The sequence below is a fragment of the Ptiloglossa arizonensis genome, chromosome 2, assembly GCF_051014685.1.
Source record: "Ptiloglossa arizonensis isolate GNS036 chromosome 2, iyPtiAriz1_principal, whole genome shotgun sequence".
In the NCBI taxonomy this organism is placed as follows: domain Eukaryota; kingdom Metazoa; phylum Arthropoda; class Insecta; order Hymenoptera; family Colletidae; genus Ptiloglossa; species Ptiloglossa arizonensis.
Window position 1 is genome coordinate 1,021,492 of NC_135049.1, and position 22,322 is coordinate 1,043,813.

Genomic DNA, 22,322 nt, shown 5'->3' on the forward strand with positions numbered 1-22,322 from the left:
ATATCCTAGAACTTATGGCGTATAACGTATAATTTATAACGTATAACGTATAACGTATAACGTATAACGTATAACGTATAACGTATAACGTATAACGTATAACGTATAACGTATAACGTAAAACGTATAACGTATAACGTATAGCGTATAACGTATAACGTATAACGTACAACGTATAACGTATAACGTATAACGTATAACGTATAACGTATAACGTATAACGTATAACGTATAACGTATAACGTATAACGTATAACGTATAACGTATAACGTATAACGTATAACGTATAACGTGTAACGTATAACGTATAACGTATAACATATAACGTATAACGCATATCCTAGAACTTATGGCGTATAACGTATAATGTATAACGTATAACGTATAACGTATAACGTATAACGTATAACGTATAACGTATAACGTATAACGTATAACGTATAGCGTATAACGTATAACGTATAACGTATAACGTATATCGTATTACGTATAACGTATAACGTATAGCGTATAACGTATAACGTATAACGTATAACGTATAACGTATTACGTATAACGTATAACGTATAACGTATAACGTATAACGTATAACGTATAACGTATAACGTATAACATATAACGTATAACGTATAACATATAACGTATAACGCATATCCTAGAACTTATGGCGTATAACGTATAATTTATAACGTATAACGTATAACGTATAACGTATAACGTATAACGTATAACGTATAACGTATAACGTATAACATATAACGTATAACGCATATCCTAGAACTTATGGCGTATAACGTATAATGTATAACGTATAACGTATAACGTATAACGTATAACGTATAACGTATAACGTATAACGTATAACGTATAACGTATAACGTATACCGTATAACGTATAACGTATAACGTATAACGTATAACGTATAACGTATAACGTATAACGTATAACGTATAACGTATAACGTATGACGTATAACGTATAACGTATAACTTATAGCGTATAACGTATAACGTATAACGTATAACGTATAAACTATAACACATAACGTATAACGTATAACGTATAACGTATAACGTATAACGTATAACGTATAACGTATAACGTATAACGTATAACGTATAACGTATAACGTATAACGTATAACGTATAACGTATAACGTATAACGTATAACGTATAACGTATAACGTATAACGTATAACGTATAACGTATAACGTATAACGTATAACGTATAACGTATAACGTATAACGTATAACGTATAACGTATAACGTATAACGTATAAAGTATAACATATCACGTATAACGCATATCCTAGAACTTATGGCGTATAACGTATAATGTATAACGTATAACGTATAACGTATAACTTTTAACGTATAACGTATAAAATATAACGTATAACGTATAGCGTATAACGTATAACGTATAACGTATAACGTATAACGTATAACGTATAACGTATAACGTATAACGTATAACGTATAACGTATAACGTATAACGTATAACGTATAACGTATAACGTATAACGTGTAACGTATAACGTATAACGTATAACATATAACGTATAACGCATATCCTAGAACTTATGGCGTATAACGTATAATGTATAACGTATAACGTATAACGTATAACGTATAACGTATAACGTATAGCGTATAACGTATAACGTATAACGTATAACGTATAACGTATAACGTATAACGTATAACGTATAGCGTATAACGTATAACGTATAACGTATAACGTATATCGTATGACGTATAACGTATAACGTATAGCGTATAACGTATAACGTATAACGTATAACGTATAACGTATTACGTATAACGTATAACGTATAACGTATAACGTATAACGTATAACGTATAACGTATAACGTATAACATATAACGTATAACGTATAACATATAACGTATAACGCATATCCTAGAACTTATGGCGTATAACGTATAATTTATAACGTATAACGTATAACGTATAACGTATAACGTATAACATATAACGTATAACGCATATCCTAGAACTTATGGCGTATAACGTATAATGTATAACGTATAACGTATAACGTATAACGTATAACGTATAACGTATAACGTATAACGTATAACGTATAACGTATAACGTATAACGTATAACGTATAACGTATAACGTATAACGTATAACGTATAACGTATAACGTATAACGTATAACGTATAACGTATAACGTATAACGTATAACGTATAACGTATAACGTATAACGTATAACGTATAACGTATAGCGTATAACGTATAACGTATAACGTATAACGTATAACGTATAACGTATAACGTATAACGTATAACGTATAACGTATAACGTATAACGTATAACGTATAACGTATAACGCATATCCTAGAACTTATGGCGTATAACGTATAATGTATAACGTATAACGTATAACGTATAACGAATAACGTATAACGTATAACGTATAACGTATAACGTATAACGTATAACGTATAGGGTATAACGTATAACGTATAACGTATAACGTATATCGTATGACGTATAACGTATAACGTATAGCGTATAACGTATAACGTATAACGTATAACGTATAACGTATTACGTATAACGTATAACGTATAACGTATAACGTATAACGTATAACGTATAACGTATAACGTATAACATATAACGTATAACGTATAACATATAACGTATAACGCATATCCTAGAACTTATGGCGTATAACGTATAATTTATAACGTATAACGTATAACGTATAACGTATAACGTATAACGTATAGCGTATAACGTATAACGTATAACGTATAACGTATAACGTATAACGTATAACGTATAACGTATAACGTATAGCGTATAACGTATAACGTATAACGTATAACGTATATCGTATTACGTATAACGTATAACGTATAGCGTATAACGTATAACGTATAACGTATAACGTATAACGTATTACGTATAACGTATAACGTATAACGTATAACGTATAACGTATAACGTATAACGTATAACGTATAACATATAACGTATAACGTATAACATATAACGTATAACGCATATCCTAGAACTTATGGCGTATAACGTATAATTTATAACGTATAACGTATAACGTATAACGTATAACGTATAACGTATAACGTATAACGTATAACGTATAACATATAACGTATAACGCATATCCTAGAACTTATGGCGTATAACGTATAATGTATAACGTATAACGTATAACGTATAACGTATAACGTATAACGTATAACGTATAACGTATAACGTATAACGTATACCGTATAACGTATAACGTATAACGTATAACGTATAACGTATAACGTATAACGTATAACGTATAACGTATAACGTATAACGTATGACGTATAACGTATAACGTATAACTTATAGCGTATAACGTATAACGTATAACGTATAACGTATAAACTATAACACATAACGTATAACGTATAACGTATAACGTATAACGTATAACGTATAACGTATAACGTATAACGTATAACGTATAACGTATAACGTATAACGTATAACGTATAACGTATAACGTATAACGTATAACGTATAACGTATAACGTATAACGTATAACGTATAACGTATAACGTATAACGTATAACGTATAACGTATAACGTATAACGTATAACGTATAAAGTATAACATATCACGTATAACGCATATCCTAGAACTTATGGCGTATAACGTATAATGTATAACGTATAACGTATAACGTATAACTTTTAACGTATAACGTATAAAATATAACGTATAACGTATAGCGTATAACGTATAACGTATAACGTATAACGTATGGCGCGAGGGGTGGCGACGGAGGGGGCACTCGTGCCCCACCCGGCGCCGTTCGAGGAGGGGGACGAGACGGCGTCGGTCTCGTCCCTGGCGTCCGCGACCAGCGCCGCGGGCGTAAAGAGGCGCAGGACGGTGGAGGGGCGGAGGACGGAGGAAGCTCCGTCCACGTCCGCTGCTCCACCGTTGCTCACGGTGAGCGACGGGGAGGAGGACCTCAGGGACGAGGATACGGCCCATGTATCGGCCCGTATTGCCTCGTCCCTGAGGTCTATTGAGAAGGTGGCCGCCACCTCGCGGGGGCTGACTACAGCCTCCGCGAGGTCGGTTGGCCAGGCCGCGACGGAGGCGCGGAGGGCTCTCCAGGAGCTGGGACGACGTGTCCCAGCTGCCTTGGAGTACACGAACGCCCAATTGAGGCAGCGTGTGGAGGCTCTGAAAGACGAGCTTGCGTGCTCGCGGAGGGAGACGGACGCCCTTAGGAGGCGCCCTCATCCGGGGCCGACGGGCGACTGCACGTGTGGGAGGGGGAAGGCGGGAGCTCCCCCCACACCAGCGACGTCCATGAGGAGCATCGAGCTCCTCATGGACGCCAAGATGGCGGCCATGATGGCCGTCATCCGCGGCGAAATCCGGGCGGCGCTTCGCCCCAAGGGCGGAGCGCCGGCGGGACCGAGGACCGGGCCCGGGAAACAACCGGGGGGCGGGGGACCGCAGGGGGGGACCATCGCGGTTCCGGGCCCTGCGGCAAAGACGAAGGGCAAGGGTGCCGTGGTGGGGGCGACGGCGGGGGCACAAATGCCTCCGCCGCCGCCCCCATCCGGTCCCTTGTGGACCGAGGTCCTGGGCCGAAGGGCGGGAAGGACGGCGAGGAGGGCGGCCCGGGTGCCGCCGCCTCCCCCGCCGGTTGCCCCGAAATGGGACGGAAAGGCGGGGAGGGCGAAGCCCCGTCTGGGACGCCCCCCTTCAACGGCAGCAGTCATGCTGACCGTCCCGGAGGGGGGGGGCGTCTCCTACGGGGAGGTGATGGCAGCGGCCAAGGAAAAGATATCCTTGGCCGCACTCGCCATCGAGTCGGTCCGCCCGAGATGGGCGGTGACGGGGGCGCTCATGCTGCGCGTGAGCGGCCCCGACAACGCAGCCAGGGCGGACCGACTGGCCGAAAAGCTGGGCGAGGCCTTGGCACCCCGGGGTGTCAGGGTCGCCCGGCCCACAAAGAGCGCGGAGCTGCGCGTTTGTGGGCTGGACGACTCGGTCACCCGGGAGGAGGTGGCCAGGGCGCTGGCCCGGGCCGGTGGCTGCTCTGAGGGGGACATCCGGACCGGGGAGGTCCGGCGGTCCTCCACCGGCCTGGGAGCGGTGTGGGCACGGTGCCCTCTTCCGGCTGCCCGGAAGTTAGAAGCAGTCGGGAGGATCGTGGTGGGGTGGGTGTCGGCGAGGATCGAGGTCCTCGCCCAACGCCCACTCCAGTGCTACCGCTGTTTGGAGACGGGCCATGTCAGGCAGCGGTGCACCTCCGCGGTGGACCGCAGCGGTACTTGTTACCGCTGCGGTGCCGAAGGCCACCGCGCGAGCCACTGCGCGGCGGCCCCCAAGTGCCCGCTGTGTGCGGACATGGGGAGACCAGCCGCGCACCGAATGGGGGGGAAGCAATGTACCCCCCCATCCCGACGAGGGCAGAGGAGAGGGGCGCCGGGGCCGCTCCCGGCGCCGGTGAGAGCGGCCCCAGCTGCGAGCGCCGCGGCGCCCGCGGACCTGGCCGCGACCGACGCGACGGTCGCAAGGAAGAGGTCGGAGGCGGCGACGGCGTTGGTGTCCGCGATGGAGGTGGACATCGGCCCCGCCGCCGTCCTCACGGAGGTGCCACCAGGAGGCGGTGAGGAGGCCATCAAATAATGGCTCCCCGCCTCCTCCTGCAGGCCAACCTCAACCACTGCCGTGCAGCGCAGGACCTGATGTGTCAGACGCTGGCGGAGTGGGGGGGTGGTCTGGCAGTCGCCGCCGAGCCGTACCGCGTCCCCGACCATCCGCATTGGATGGGGGATGCGGCCGGCTTGGTGGCGGCTGTGTGGCAGGGCGGTGACGGGTCCCCTCCGTTCTCCTTACTGGAGAACGGGGCGGGATTCGTCGCCGTCCAGTGGGGGGGAGTCGCCGTGGTGGGGTGCTACGTTTCGCCCAACTGCGGCCTTGCTGCCTTCGAGCAGTACTTGGCCGGGGTGGGGGCGTGCCTCACAAGGATTGCGCCCCGGCCGGTGCTGGTCCTGGGGGACTTCAATGCCTGGTCTGTGGCATGGGGGTCCCCCAGGACCAATCGGAGGGGCGAGGCTCTGGGCGACTGGGCGGCGGGCTTCGACCTCCGGTTGATTAACCGGGGGTCGGAGCTGACGTGCGTGCGGCGCGGGGGAGGGTCCATAGTGGATTTGACGTTTGGATCCCCCGGCGCCGCGCGTATGGTGTCCGGGTGGGACGTGGTGGTGGGGGAGGAGACATTATCGGACCACCGGTATATCCGCGTGGTCTTGACCTCCCCCGAGGCCGCCGCGGCCCCGCACCGACACCTCCGCCCGGGAGCGGGTAGCGCCCCACCACCACCACGCAGATGGGCGCTTCGGCGCCTTGACAAGGACGTCCTGGTGGCGGCCGCTCTGGCCGAAACCTGGCCTCGACGGGAGACCAGGCTGCCCGACCTGGAGGGGGCCGTGGCTCGGCTCGGGAGCGCCGTCGCGCGCATTTGCGACGCGGCGATGCCCCGGGCCGGGCCGCGGTCTCCTCGTCGGGCGGTGTACTGGTGGTCGGGCGAAATCGGGGAATTGCGGACAGCATGCGTCCGGGCCCGACGCCAGTACACCCGCGCGCGTCGTCGGGCCGGACGGAACGGCGACGACGGCGCGCGGGCTAGGGCGGCGGAACTGTACGAGTCCTATCGCGCGGGAAAGAGGGCTCTGCAGGTCGCCATCAAACGGGCCAAGGCCCAGAGCTGGAAGGAGCTCCTCGAGACCCTCGAGCGGGATCCATGGGGGCGCCCATACCGGATAGTTCTGAATAAACTCCGGCCATGGGCGCCCCCGATCACCGAGGGTCTCGACCCCCAGCTCTTGAGGGACGTGGTCGACACGCTCTTCCCGATCGTGGGGGAGAGCGGGCCACGTCCCTCTGCGGACCCGACCACCTGGTCCGCGGAGCTGGGGGTCTCGGCTGGGGAGCTAGCCGCGGCCATCCGAAGACTCGGGGCGAAGGATACTGCCCCGGGTCCTTCGGGAGTGCCCGGCCGAGTCTTGGTCTTGGCCGCGGACGTCCTGGGTGACGGCCTCCGGGAGCTATTCGACCGCTGCCTGGAGGCCGGGCGATTCCCCTCCGCATGGAAGGTGGCCCGAATGGTCCTCCTCCGGAAAGAGGGTAGGCCCGCGGACTCTCCGTCAGCGTACCGGCCGATTTGCCTGCTCGACGATGTGGGCAAGCTCCTAGAAAGAGTCGTGGCGGCCCGCATCGTCGGGCACCTGTCGCGGGGTGGGCCCGGGCTGGCGGAGTGCCAGTTCGGGTTCCGGGAGGGCCGGTCGACGATCGACGCGATTCGACGCGTCCGGTCCCTCTCGGCCTCGGCGGTCTCCCGGGGTGGGGTGGCATTGGCGGTGTCCTTGGACATCGCCAATGCGTTTAACACCCTACCCTGGGCGGCGATTAGGCGGGGGCTTGAGGAACATCGAGTCCCCGCCTACCTTAGGGCAGTCGTCGAGGACTACCTCCGCGACAGGTGGATCGAGTATCCGGGCCGGTGCGGGACGGAGAGGAGAGCGGTGTACTCCGGGGTTCCGCAGGGGTCGGTGTTAGGACCCCTGCTGTGGAACCTCGGGTACGACACCGTCCTGCGGGCCGAAGACCTCCCCGACGGCGTCAGTCTGACATGTTACGCGGACGACACCTTGTTGTTGGCCGTCGGGGGGGACTGGAGGGGGGCTGTTCGGGCCGCCGAGGACGGTGTCCGGCGCGTCGTCTCCCGGATCAGGGGGATCGGTTTGGAGGTGGCTCTCCACAAAACCGAGGTACTCGGGATGTATAGACCCCGGGGAGAGCCGCCTCCCCCCCTGATCCGGGTGGGTGAGACAGACGTCGAGGTGAGGTCTCAGATGAAATATCTGGGACTTCACCTCGACAGCCACTGGCGCTTCGAGGGCCATTTCCGGGCCCTGGCCCCGCGGTTGGAGAGGATAGTTGGCGCTTTGGGCCGTATCCTCCCCAACCTGCGGGGCCCGAGTGACCGGGTTCGCCGCCTCTACGCGGGAATGGTCCACTCGGTGGCCCTATACGGGGCCCCCGTTTGGGCGGGCGACCTGGCCGCCTCCCGGCGCAGCAAGGTATTGCTGCGCCGGGTTCAAAGGCGGCTTGCACTGCGGATCGCCCGGGGGTACCGGACCGTTTCGTATGAGGCGGCGAGCGTCCTCTCAGGGCTACCCCCGGCGGACTTGATCGCGGGCGCGCATGCGGCTTTCTACGAGGGCCGCATGCGCGCCCGCGAGGATGGGGTGGTCCTGGCGGGCTGCGAGGTGGAGGCCCTGAGGCGCCAGGCCCGGGAGTCCATGCTGCAGCTTTGGCAGCAGCGGCTGGCCGAGCCGTTGTTCGGCCAGAGGACTGTCCGGGCTATCCGGCCGGTCCTGTTTGAGTGGCTGGGTAGGCGCTTCGGCTCACTCACCTACCGGTTGGTGCAGGTGCTGTCCGGGCACGGATGCTTCGGTCAGTACCTGTGCCGGATCGGTGTGGAAGAGGCGGCGCGCTGCTGGCACTGTCCAGCGGACGAGGACACGGCGCAACACACCCTCGAGGTGTGTCCGGCCTGGGGGGTGGAGCGCCGTGTCCTCACGGCCGTGATTGGGGCGGACCTATCGCTGCCGGGCGTGGTACAGGCCATGCTCGGCAGCGAGACGAAGTGGCGGGCCGTGGCCTCCTTCTGCGAGGAGGTAATCTCGCGGAAGGAGGCCGCGAGCCGCATTCGCGAGAGCGGGAGACCGCGAGCGAGGCCTCGTCCGAGGCCGGGGGCGGGTGGGCCTCCGGAAGGGCTGGGGAGGCCACCCTGAGAGCGGCGGGCGGGGGTGCGTAGCCCTTGAGGCTCGTGCCACCGCCCGTCGTCTGAGGGGTGGGAGGAATAAGGGACGGCGACGCTCTCGAGGGCGGAGAGGCCAGAGCCGCCCTCGGGAGCGTACGAGCCGGGGTGCGGCCGCGCCGACGGCACGGTCCCAGGGCCGTGCCTCCGGCGCGGCTATGGGGGCCGTGGGCGGTCGCGAGTGTGGGACTCGCGGCCGCCCTCGGGCGGCCCCCGGGAGTGGGACGTCGGAGCAGTGTGGCCCTGCTCCGACGTCGGGCGCCAGAGCGCCGAGGAGAAAACAGGGAAGGGAGGGTGAAGTACCCCCTCCCTTCCCTGGAACGGGAGGACACGGGCGCGAGAGCCCTGCACGGGGGAGCACCTGATGTTATGATGTCTTCGGTCCCAGGTGCTCCCCCTGCATAGTGCGAGGATGGCCACCGTGGTGGGTTTTAGTGGGTAGGTCCCGCGCCCGATGGGTTTCCTTCCGGGCGCGGGGAATCCCACACTCCCCCCGCCCCTCCCCAGGCGGCGGGGGGGTCTTTCGAAGATTTCCCCCACGTTAATAAAAAAAAAAAAAAAAAAAACGTATAACGTATAACGTATAACGTATAACGTATAACGTATAACGTATAACGTATAACGTATAACGTATAACGTATAACGTATAACGTATAACGTATAACGTGTAACGTATAACGTATAACGTATAACATATAACGTATAACGCATATCCTAGAACTTATGGCGTATAACGTATAATGTATAACGTATAACGTATAACGTATAACGTATAACGTATAACGTATAGCGTATAACGTATAACGTATAACGTATAACGTATAACGTATAACGTATAACGTATAACGTATAGCGTATAACGTATAACGTATAACGTATAACGTATATCGTATGACGTATAACGTATAACGTATAGCGTATAACGTATAACGTATAACGTATAACGTATAACGTATTACGTATAACGTATAACGTATAACGTATAACGTATAACGTATAACGTATAACGTATAACGTATAACATATAACGTATAACGTATAACATATAACGTATAACGCATATCCTAGAACTTATGGCGTGTAACGTATAATTTATAACGTATAACGTATAACGTATAACGTATAACGTATAACATATAACGTATAACGCATATCCTAGAACTTATGGCGTATAACGTATAATGTATAACGTATAACGTATAACGTATAACGTATAACGTATAACGTATAACGTATAACGTATAACGTATAACGTATAACGTATAACGTATAACGTATAACGTATAACGTATAACGTATAACGTATAACGTATAACGTATAACGTATAACGTATAACGTATAACGTATAACGTATAACGTATAACGTATAACGTATAACGTATAACGTATAACGTATAACGTATAACGTATAACGTATAGCGTATAACGTATAACGTATAACGTATAACGTATAACGTCTAACGTATAACGTATAACGTACAACGTATAACGTATAACGTATAACGTATAACGTATAACGTATAACGTATAACGTATAACGTATAACGTATAACGTATAACGTGTAACGTATAACGTATAACGTATAACATATAACGTATAACGCATATCCTAGAACTTATGGCGTATAACGTATAATGTATAACGTATAACGTATAACGTATAACGTATAACGTATAACGTATAACGTATAACGTATAACGTATAACGTATAACGTATAGGGTATAACGTATAACGTATAACGTATAACGTATATCGTATGACGTATAACGTATAACGTATAGCGTATAACGTATAACGTATAACGTATAACGTATAACGTATTACGTATAACGTATAACGTATAACGTATAACGTATAACGTATAACGTATAACGTATAACGTATAACATATAACGTATAACGTATAACATATAACGTATAACGCATATCCTAGAACTTATGGCGTATAACGTATAATTTATAACGTATAACGTATAACGTATAACGTATAACGTATAACGTATAGCGTATAACGTATAACGTATAACGTATAACGTATAACGTATAACGTATAACGTATAACGTATAGCGTATAACGTATAACGTATAACGTATAACGTATATCGTATGACGTATAACGTATAACGTATAGCGTATAACGTATAACGTATAACGTATAACGTATAACGTATTACGTATAACGTATAACGTATAACGTATAACGTATAACGTATAACGTATAACGTATAACGTATAACATATAACGTATAACGTATAACATATAACGTATAACGCATATCCTAGAACTTATGGCGTATAACGTATAATTTATAACGTATAACGTATAACGTATAACGTATAACGTATAACGTATAACGTATAACGTATAACGTATAACGTATAACGTATAACGTATAACGTATAACGTATAGCGTATAACGTATAACGTATAACGTACAACGTATAACGTATAACGTATAACGTATAACGTATAACGTATAACGTATAACGTATAACGTATAACGTATAACGTATAACGTATAACGTATAACGTATAACGTATAACGTATAACGTATAACGTGTAACGTATAACGTATAACGTATAACATATAACGTATAACGCATATCCTAGAACTTATGGCGTATAACGTATAATGTATAACGTATAACGTATAACGTATAACGTATAACGTATAACGTATAACGTATAACGTATAACGTATAACGTATAACGTATAACGTATAGCGTATAACGTATAACGTATAACGTATAACGTATATCGTATTACGTATAACGTATAACGTATAGCGTATAACGTATAACGTATAACGTATAACGTATAACGTATTACGTATAACGTATAACGTATAACGTATAACGTATAACGTATAACGTATAACGTATAACGTATAACATATAACGTATAACGTATAACATATAACGTATAACGCATATCCTAGAACTTATGGCGTATAACGTATAATTTATAACGTATAACGTATAACGTATAACGTATAACGTATAACGTATAACGTATAACGTATAACGTATAACGTATAACGTATAACGTATAACATATAACGTATAACGCATATCCTAGAACTTATGGCGTATAACGTATAATGTATAACGTATAACGTATAACGTATAACGTATAACGTATAACGTATAACGTATAACGTATAACGTATAACGTATACCGTATAACGTATAACGTATAACGTATAACGTATAACGTATAACGTATAACGTATAACGTATAACGTATAACGTATAACGTATGACGTATAACGTATAACGTATAACTTATAGCGTATAACGTATAACGTATAACGTATAACGTATAAACTATAACACATAACGTATAACGTATAACGTATAACGTATAACGTATAACGTATAACGTATAACGTATAACGTATAACGTATAACGTATAACGTATAACGTATAACGTATAACGTATAACGTATAACGTATAACGTATAACGTATAACGTATAACGTATAACGTATAACGTATAACGTATAACGTATAACGTATAACGTATAACGTATAACGTATAACGTATAACGTATAACGTATAACGTATAACGTATAACGTATAACGTATAACGTATAACGTATAACGTATAACGTATAACGTATAACGTATAACGTATAACGTATAACGTATAACGTATAACGTATAACGTATAACGTATAACGTATAACGTATAACGTATAACGTATAACGTATAACGTATAACGTATAACGTATAACGTATAACGTATAACGTATAACGTGTAACGTATAACGTATAACGTATAACATATAACGTATAACGCATATCCTAGAACTTATGGCGTATAACGTATAATGTATAACGTATAACGTATAACGTATAACGTATAACGTATAACGTATAACGTATAACGTATAACGTATAACGTATAACGTATAACGTATAACGTATAGCGTATAACGTATAACGTATAACGTCTAACGTATATCGTATTACGTATAACGTATAACGTATAGCGTATAACGTATAACGTATAACGTATAACGTATAACGTATTACGTATAACGTATAACGTATAACGTATAACGTATAACGTATAACGTATAACGTATAACGTATAACGTATAACGTATAACATATAACGTATAACGTATAACATATAACGTATAACGCATATCCTAGAACTTATGGCGTATAACGTATAATTTATAACGTATAACGTATAACGTATAACGTATAACGTATAACGTATAACGTATAACGTATAACGTATAACATATAACGTATAACGCATATCCTAGAACTTATGGCGTATAACGTATAATGTATAACGTATAACGTATAACGTATAACGTATAACGTATAACGTATAACGTATAACGTATAACGTATAACGTATAACGTATACCGTATAACGTATAACGTATAACGTATAACGTATAACGTATAACGTATAACGTATAACGTATAACGTATAACGTATAACGTATGACGTATAACGTATAACGTATAACTTATAGCGTATAACGTATAACGTATAACGTATAACGTATAAACTATAACACATAACGTATAACGTATAACGTATAACGTATAACGTATAACGTATAACGTATAACGTATAACGTATAACGTATAACGTATAACGTATAACGTATAACGTATAACGTATAACGTATAACGTATAACGTATAACGTATAACGTATAACGTATAACGTATAACGTATAACGTATAACGTATAACGTATAACGTATAACGTATAACGTATAACGTATAACGTATAACGTATAACGTATAACGTATAACGTATAACGTATAACGTATAACGTATAACGTATAACGTATAACGTATAACGTATAACGTATAACGTATAACGTATAACGTATAACGTATAACGTATAACGTATAACGTATAACGTATAACGTATAACGTATAACGTATAACGTATAACGTATAACGTATAACGTATAACGTATAACGTATAACGTATAACGTATGACGTATAACGTATAACGTATAACTTATAGCGTATAACGTATAACGTATAACGTATAACGTATAAACTATAACACATAACGTATAACGTATAAACTATAACACATAACGTATAACGTATAACGTATAACGTATAACGTATAACGTATAACGTATAACGTATAACGTATAACGTATAACGTATAACGTATAACGTAAAACGTATAACGTATAACGTATAACGTATAACGTATAACGTATAACGTATAACGTATAACGTATAACGTATAACGTATAACGTATAACGTATAACGTATAACGTATAACGTGTAACGTATAACGTATAACGTATAACATATAACGTATAACGCCTATCCTAGAACTTATGGCGTATAACGTATAATGTATAACGTATAACGTATAATGTATAACGTATAACGTATAGCGTATAACGTATAACGTATAACGTATAACGTATAACGTATAACGTATAACGTATAACGTATAGCGTATAACGTATAACGTATAACGTATAACGTATATCGTATGACGTATAACGTATAACGTATAGCGTATAACGTATAACGTATAACGTATAACGTATAACGTATTACGTATAACGTATAACGTATAACGTATAACGTATAACGTATAACGTATAACGTATAACGTATAACATATAACGTATAACGTATAACATATAACGTATAACGCATATCCTAGAACTTATGGCGTATAACGTATAATTTATAACGTATAACGTATAACGTATAACGTATAACGTATAACGTATAACGTATAACGTATAACGTATAACGTATAACGTATAACGTGTAACGTATAACGTATAACGTATAACATATAACGTATAACGCATATCCTAGAACTTATGGCGTATAACGTATAATGTATAACGTATAACGTATAACGTATAACGTATAACGTATAACGTATAACGTATAACGTATAACGTATAACGTATAACGTATAACGTATAACGTATAGCGTATAACGTATAACGTATAACGTATAACGTATATCGTATTACGTATAACGTATAACGTATAGCGTATAACGTATAACGTATAACGTATAACGTATAACGTATTACGTATAACGTATAACGTATAACGTATAACGTATAACGTATAACGTATAACGTATAACGTATAACATATAACGTATAACGTATAACATATAACGTATAACGCATATCCTAGAACTTATGGCGTATAACGTATAATTTATAACGTATAACGTATAACGTATAACGTATAACGTATAACGTATAACGTATAACGTATAACGTATAACATATAACGTATAACGCATATCCTAGAACTTATGGCGTATAACGTATAATGTATAACGTATAACGTATAACGTATAACGTATAACGTATAACGTATAACGTATAACGTATAACGTATAACGTATACCGTATAACGTATAACGTATAACGTATAACGTATAACGTATAACGTATAACGTATAACGTATAACGTATAACGTATAACGTATGACGTATAACGTATAACGTATAACTTATAGCGTATAACGTATAACGTGTAACGTATAACGTATAAACTATAACACATAACGTATAACGTATAACGTATAACGTATAACGTATAACGTATAACGTATAACGTATAACGTATAACGTATAACGTATAACGTATAACGTATAACGTATAACGTATAACGTATAACGTATAACGTATAACGTATAACGTATAACGTATAACGTATAACGTATAACGTATAACGTATAACGTATAACGTATAACGTATAACGTATAACGTATAACGTATAACGTATAACGTATAACGTATAACGTATAACGTATAACGTATAACGTATAACGTATAACGTATAACGTATAACGTATAACGTATAACGTATAACGTATAACGTATAACGTATAACGTATAACGTATAACGTATAACGTATAACGTATAACGTATGACGTATAACGTATAACGTATAACTTATAGCGTATAACGTATAACGTATAACGTATAACGTATAAACTATAACACATAACGTATAACGTATAAACTATAACACATAACGTATAACGTATAACGTATAACGTATAACGTATAACGTATAACGTATAACGTATAACGTATAACGTATAACGTATAACGTATAACGTAAAACGTATAACGTATAACGTATAACGTATAACGTATAACGTATAACGTATAACGTATAACGTATAACGTATAACGTATAACGTATAACGTATAACGTATAACGTATAACGTGTAACGTATAACGTATAACGTATAACATATAACGTATAACGCCTATCCTAGAACTTATGGCGTATAACGTATAATGTATAACGTATAACGTATAATGTATAACGTATAACGTATAACGTATAACGTATAACGTATAACGTATAACGTATAACGTATAACGTATAACGTATAACGTATAACGTATAGCGTATAACGTATAACGTATAACGTATAACGTATATCGTATGACGTATAACGTATAACGTATAGCGTATAACGTATAACGTATAACGTATAACGTATAACGTATTACGTATAACGTATAACGTATAACGTATAAAGTATAACGTATAACGTATAACGTATAACGTATAACGTATAACGTAATACGTATAACGTATAACGTATTACGTATAACATATAACGTATAACGTATAACGTATAACGTATAACGTTTAACGTATAACGTATAACGTATAACGTATAACATATAACGTATAACGTATAACATATAACGTATAACGCATATCCTAGAACTTATGGCGTATAACGTATAATTTATAACGTATAACGTATAACGTATAACGTATAACGTATAACGTACAACGTATAACGTATAACGTATAACGTATAACGTATAACGTATAACGTAATACGTATATCAAATAACGTATAACGTATAACGTATAACGTATAACGTATAACGTATAACGTATAACGTATAACGTATAACATATAACGTAAAACGCATATCCTAGAACTTATGGCGTATAACGTATAATGTATAACGTATAACGTATAACGTATAACGTATAACGTATAACGTATAACGTATAACGTATAACGTATAACGTATAACGTATAACGTATAACGTATAACGTATAACGTATAACGTATAACGTATAACGTATAACGTATAACGTATAACGTATAACGTATAACGTATAACGTATAACGTATAACGTATAACGTATAACGTATAACGTATAACGTATAACGTATAACGTATAACGTATAACGTATAACGTATAAAGTATAACATATCACGTATAACGCATATCCTAGAACTTATGGCGTATAACGTATAATGTATAACGTATAACGTATAACGTATAACTTTTAACGTATAACGTATAAAATATAACGTATAACGTATAGCGTATAACGTATAACGTATAACGTATAACGTATAACGTATAACGTATAACGTATAAAGTATAACATATCACGTATAACGCATATCCTAGAACTTATGGCGTATAACGTATAATGTATAACGTATAACGTATAACGTATAACTTTTAACGTATAACGTATAACATATAACGTATAACGTATAGCGTATAACGTATAACGTATAACGTATAACGTATAACGTATAACGTATAACGTATAACGTATAACGTATAACGTATAACGTATAACGTATAACATATAACGTATAACGTGTAACGTATAACGTATAACGTATAACATATAACGTATAACGCATATCCTAGAACTTATGGCGTATAACGTATAATGTATAACGTATAACGTATAACGTATAATCTATAACGTATAACGTATAACGTATAACGTATAACGTATAACGTATAACGTATAACGTATAACGTATAACGTATAACGTATAACGTATAACGTATAGCGTATAACGTATAACGTATAACGTATAACGTATATCGTATGACGTATTCCGTATAACGTATAGCGTATAACGTATAACGTATAACGTATAACGTATAACGTATAGCGTATAACATATAACGTATAACGTATAACATATAACGTATAACGCATATCCTAGAACTTATGGCGTATAACGTATAATTTATAACGTATAACGTATAACGTATAACGTATAACGTATAACGTATAACGTATAACGTATAACGTATAACGTATAACGTATAACGTATAACGTATAACGTATAACGTATAACGTATAACGTATAACGTATAACGTATAACGTATAACGTGTAACGTATAACGTATAACGTATAACGTATAACGTATAACGTATAACGTATAAAGTATAACATATCATGTATAACGCATATCCTAGAACTTATGGCGTATAACGTATAATGTATAACGTATAACGTATAACGTATAACTTTTAACGTATAACGTATAAAATATAACGTATAACGTATAGCGTATAACGTATAACGTATAACGTATAACGTATAACGTATAACGTATAACGTATAACGTATAACGTATAACGTATAACGTATAACGTATAACGTATAACGTATAACGTATAACGTATAACGTATAACGTGTAACGTATAACGTATAACGTATAACATATAACGTATAACGCATATCCTAGAACTTATGGCGTATAACGTATAATGTATAACGTATAACGTATAACGTATAACGTATAATCTATAACGTATAACGTATAACGTATAACGTATAACGTATAACGTATAACGTATAACGTATAACGTATAACGTATAACGTATAGCGTATAACGTATAACGTATAACGTATAACGTATATCGTATGACGTATTCCGTATAACGTATAGCGTATAACGTATAACGTATAACGTATAACGTATAACGTATTACGTATAACGTATAACGTATAACGTATAACGTATAACGTAATACGTATAACGCATAACGTATTACGTAAAACATATAACGTATAACGTATAACGTATAACGTATAACGTATAACGTATAACGTATAGCGTATAACATATAACGTATAACGTATAACATATAACGTATAACGCATATCCTAGAACTTATGGCGTATAACGTATAATTTATAACGTATAACGTATAACGTATAACGTATAACGTATAACGTATAACGTATAACGTATAACGTATAACGTATAACGTATAACGTATAACGTATAACGTATAACGTATAACGTATAACGTATAACGTATAACGTATAACGTATAACGTATAACGTATAACGTATAAGGTATAACGTATAACGTATAACGTATAACGTATAACGTATAACGTATAACGTATAACGTATAACGTATAACGTATAACGTATAACGTATAACGTATAAAGTATAACATATCACGTATAACGCATATCCTAGAACTTATGGCGTATAACGTATAATGTATAACGTATAACGTATAACGTATAACGTAAAACGTATAACGTATAACGTATAACATATAACGTATAACGCATATCCTAGAACTTATGGCGTATAACGTATAATGTATAACGTATAACGTATAACGTATAACGTATAACGTATAACGTATAACGTATAGCGTATAACGTATAACGTATAACGTATAACGTATAACGTATAACGTATAACGTATAACGTATAACGTATAACGTATAACGTATAACGTATAACGTATAACGTATAACGTATAACGTATAACGTATAACGTATAACGTATAACGTATAACATATAACGTATAACGTATAACGTATAACGTATAACGTATAGCGTATAACGTATAACGTATAACGTATAACATATAACGTATAACGCATATACTAGAACTTATGGCGTATAACGTATAATGTATAACGTATAACGTATAACGTATAACGTAAAACGTATAACGTATAACGTATAACATATAACGTATAACGCATATCCTAGAACTTATGGCGTATAACGTATAATGTATAACGTATAACGTATAACGTATAACGTATAACGTATAACGTATAGCGTATAGCGTATAACGTATAACGTATAACGTATAACGTATAACGTATAAAGTATAACATATAACGTATAACGCATATCCTAGAACTTATGGCGTATAACGTATAATGTATAACGTATAACGTATAACGTATAACGTATAACGTATAACGTATAACGTATAACGTATAACGTATAACGTATAACGTATAACGTATAACGTATAACGTATAACGTATAACGTATAACGTATAACGTATAACGTATAACGTATAACGTATAACGTATAACGTATAACGTATAACGTATAACGTAATACGTATATCAAATAACGTATAACGTATAACGTATAACGTATAACGTATAACGTATAACGTATAACGTATAACGTATAACGTATAACATATAACGTATAACGCATATCCTAGAACTTATGGCGTATAACGTATAATGTATAACGTATAACGTATAACGTATAACGTATAACGTATAACGTATAACGTATAACGTATAACGTATAACGTATAACATATAACGTATAACGTATAACGTATAACGTATAACGTATAACGTATAACGTATAACGTATAACGTATAACGTATAACGTATAACGTATAACGTATAACGTATAACGTATAACGTATAACGTATAACGTATAACGTATAAAGTATAACGTATAACGTATAACGTATAAAGTATAACATATCACGTATAACGCATATCCTAGAACTTATGGCGTATAACGTATAATGTATAACGTATAACGTATAACGTATAACGTAAAACGTATAACGTATAACGTATAACATATAACGTATAACGCATATCCTAGAACTTATGGCGTATAACGTATAATGTATAACGTATAACGTATAACGTATAACGTATAACGTATAACGTATAACGTATAACGTATAACGTATAACGTATAACGTATAACGTATAACGTATAACGTATAACGTATAACGTATAACGTATAACGTAATACGTATATCAAATAACGTATAACGTATAACGTATAACGTATAACGTATAACGTATAACGTATAACGTATAACGTATAACATATAACGTATAACGCATATCCTAGAACTTATGGCGTATAACGTATAATGTATAACGTATAACGTATAACGTATAACGTATAACGTATAACGTATAACGTATAACGTATAACGTATAACGTATAACATATAACGTATAACGTATAACGTATAACGTATAACGTATAACGTATAACGTATAACGTATAACGTATAACGTATAACGTATAACGTATAACGTATAACGTATAACGTATAACGTATAACGTATAACGTATAACGTATAAAGTATAACGTATAACGTATAACGTATAAAGTATAACATATCACGTATAACGCATATCCTAGAACTTATGGCGTATAACGTATAATGTATAACGTATAACGTATAACGTATAACGTAAAACGTATAACGTATAACGTATAACATATAACGTATAACGCATATCCTAGAACTTATGGCGTATAACGTATAATGTATAACGTATAACGTATAACGTATAACGTATAACGTATAACGTATAGCGTATAACGTATAACGTATAACGTATAACGTATAACGTATAACGTATAACGTATAACGTATAACGTATAACGTATAACGTATAACGTATAACGTATAACGTATAACGTATAACGTATAACGTATAACGTATAACGTATAACGTATAACGTATAACGTATAACGTATAACGTATAACGTATAACGTATAACGTATAACGTATAACGTATAACGTATAACGTATAACGTATAACGTATAGCGTATAACGTATAACGTATAACGTATAACATATAACGTATAACGCATATACTAGAACTTATGGCGTATAACGTATAATGTATAACGTATAACGTATAACGTATAACGTAAAACGTATAACGTACAACGTATAACGTATAACGTATAACGTATAACGTATAACGTATAACGTAATACGTATATCAAATAACGTATAACGTATAACGTATAACGTATAACGTATAACGTATAACGTATAACGTATAACGTATAACGTATAACATATAACGTATAACGCATATCCTAGAACTTATGGCGTATAACGTATAATGTATAACGTATAACGTATAACGTATAACGTATAACGTATAACGTATAACGTATAACGTATAACGTGTTACGTATAACGTATAACGTATAACATATAACGTATAACGCATATCCTAGAACTTATGGCGTATAACGTATAATGTATAACGTATAACGTATAACGTATAATCTATAACGTATAACGTATAACGTATAACGTATAACCTATAACGTATAACGTATAACGTATAACGTATAACGTATAACGTATAACGTATAGCGTATAACGTATAACGTATAACGTATAACGTATATCGTATGACGTATTCCGTATAACGTATAGCGTATAACGTATAACGTATAACGTATAACGTATAACGTATTACGTATAACGTATAACGTATAACGTATAAAGTATAACGTATAACGTATAACGTA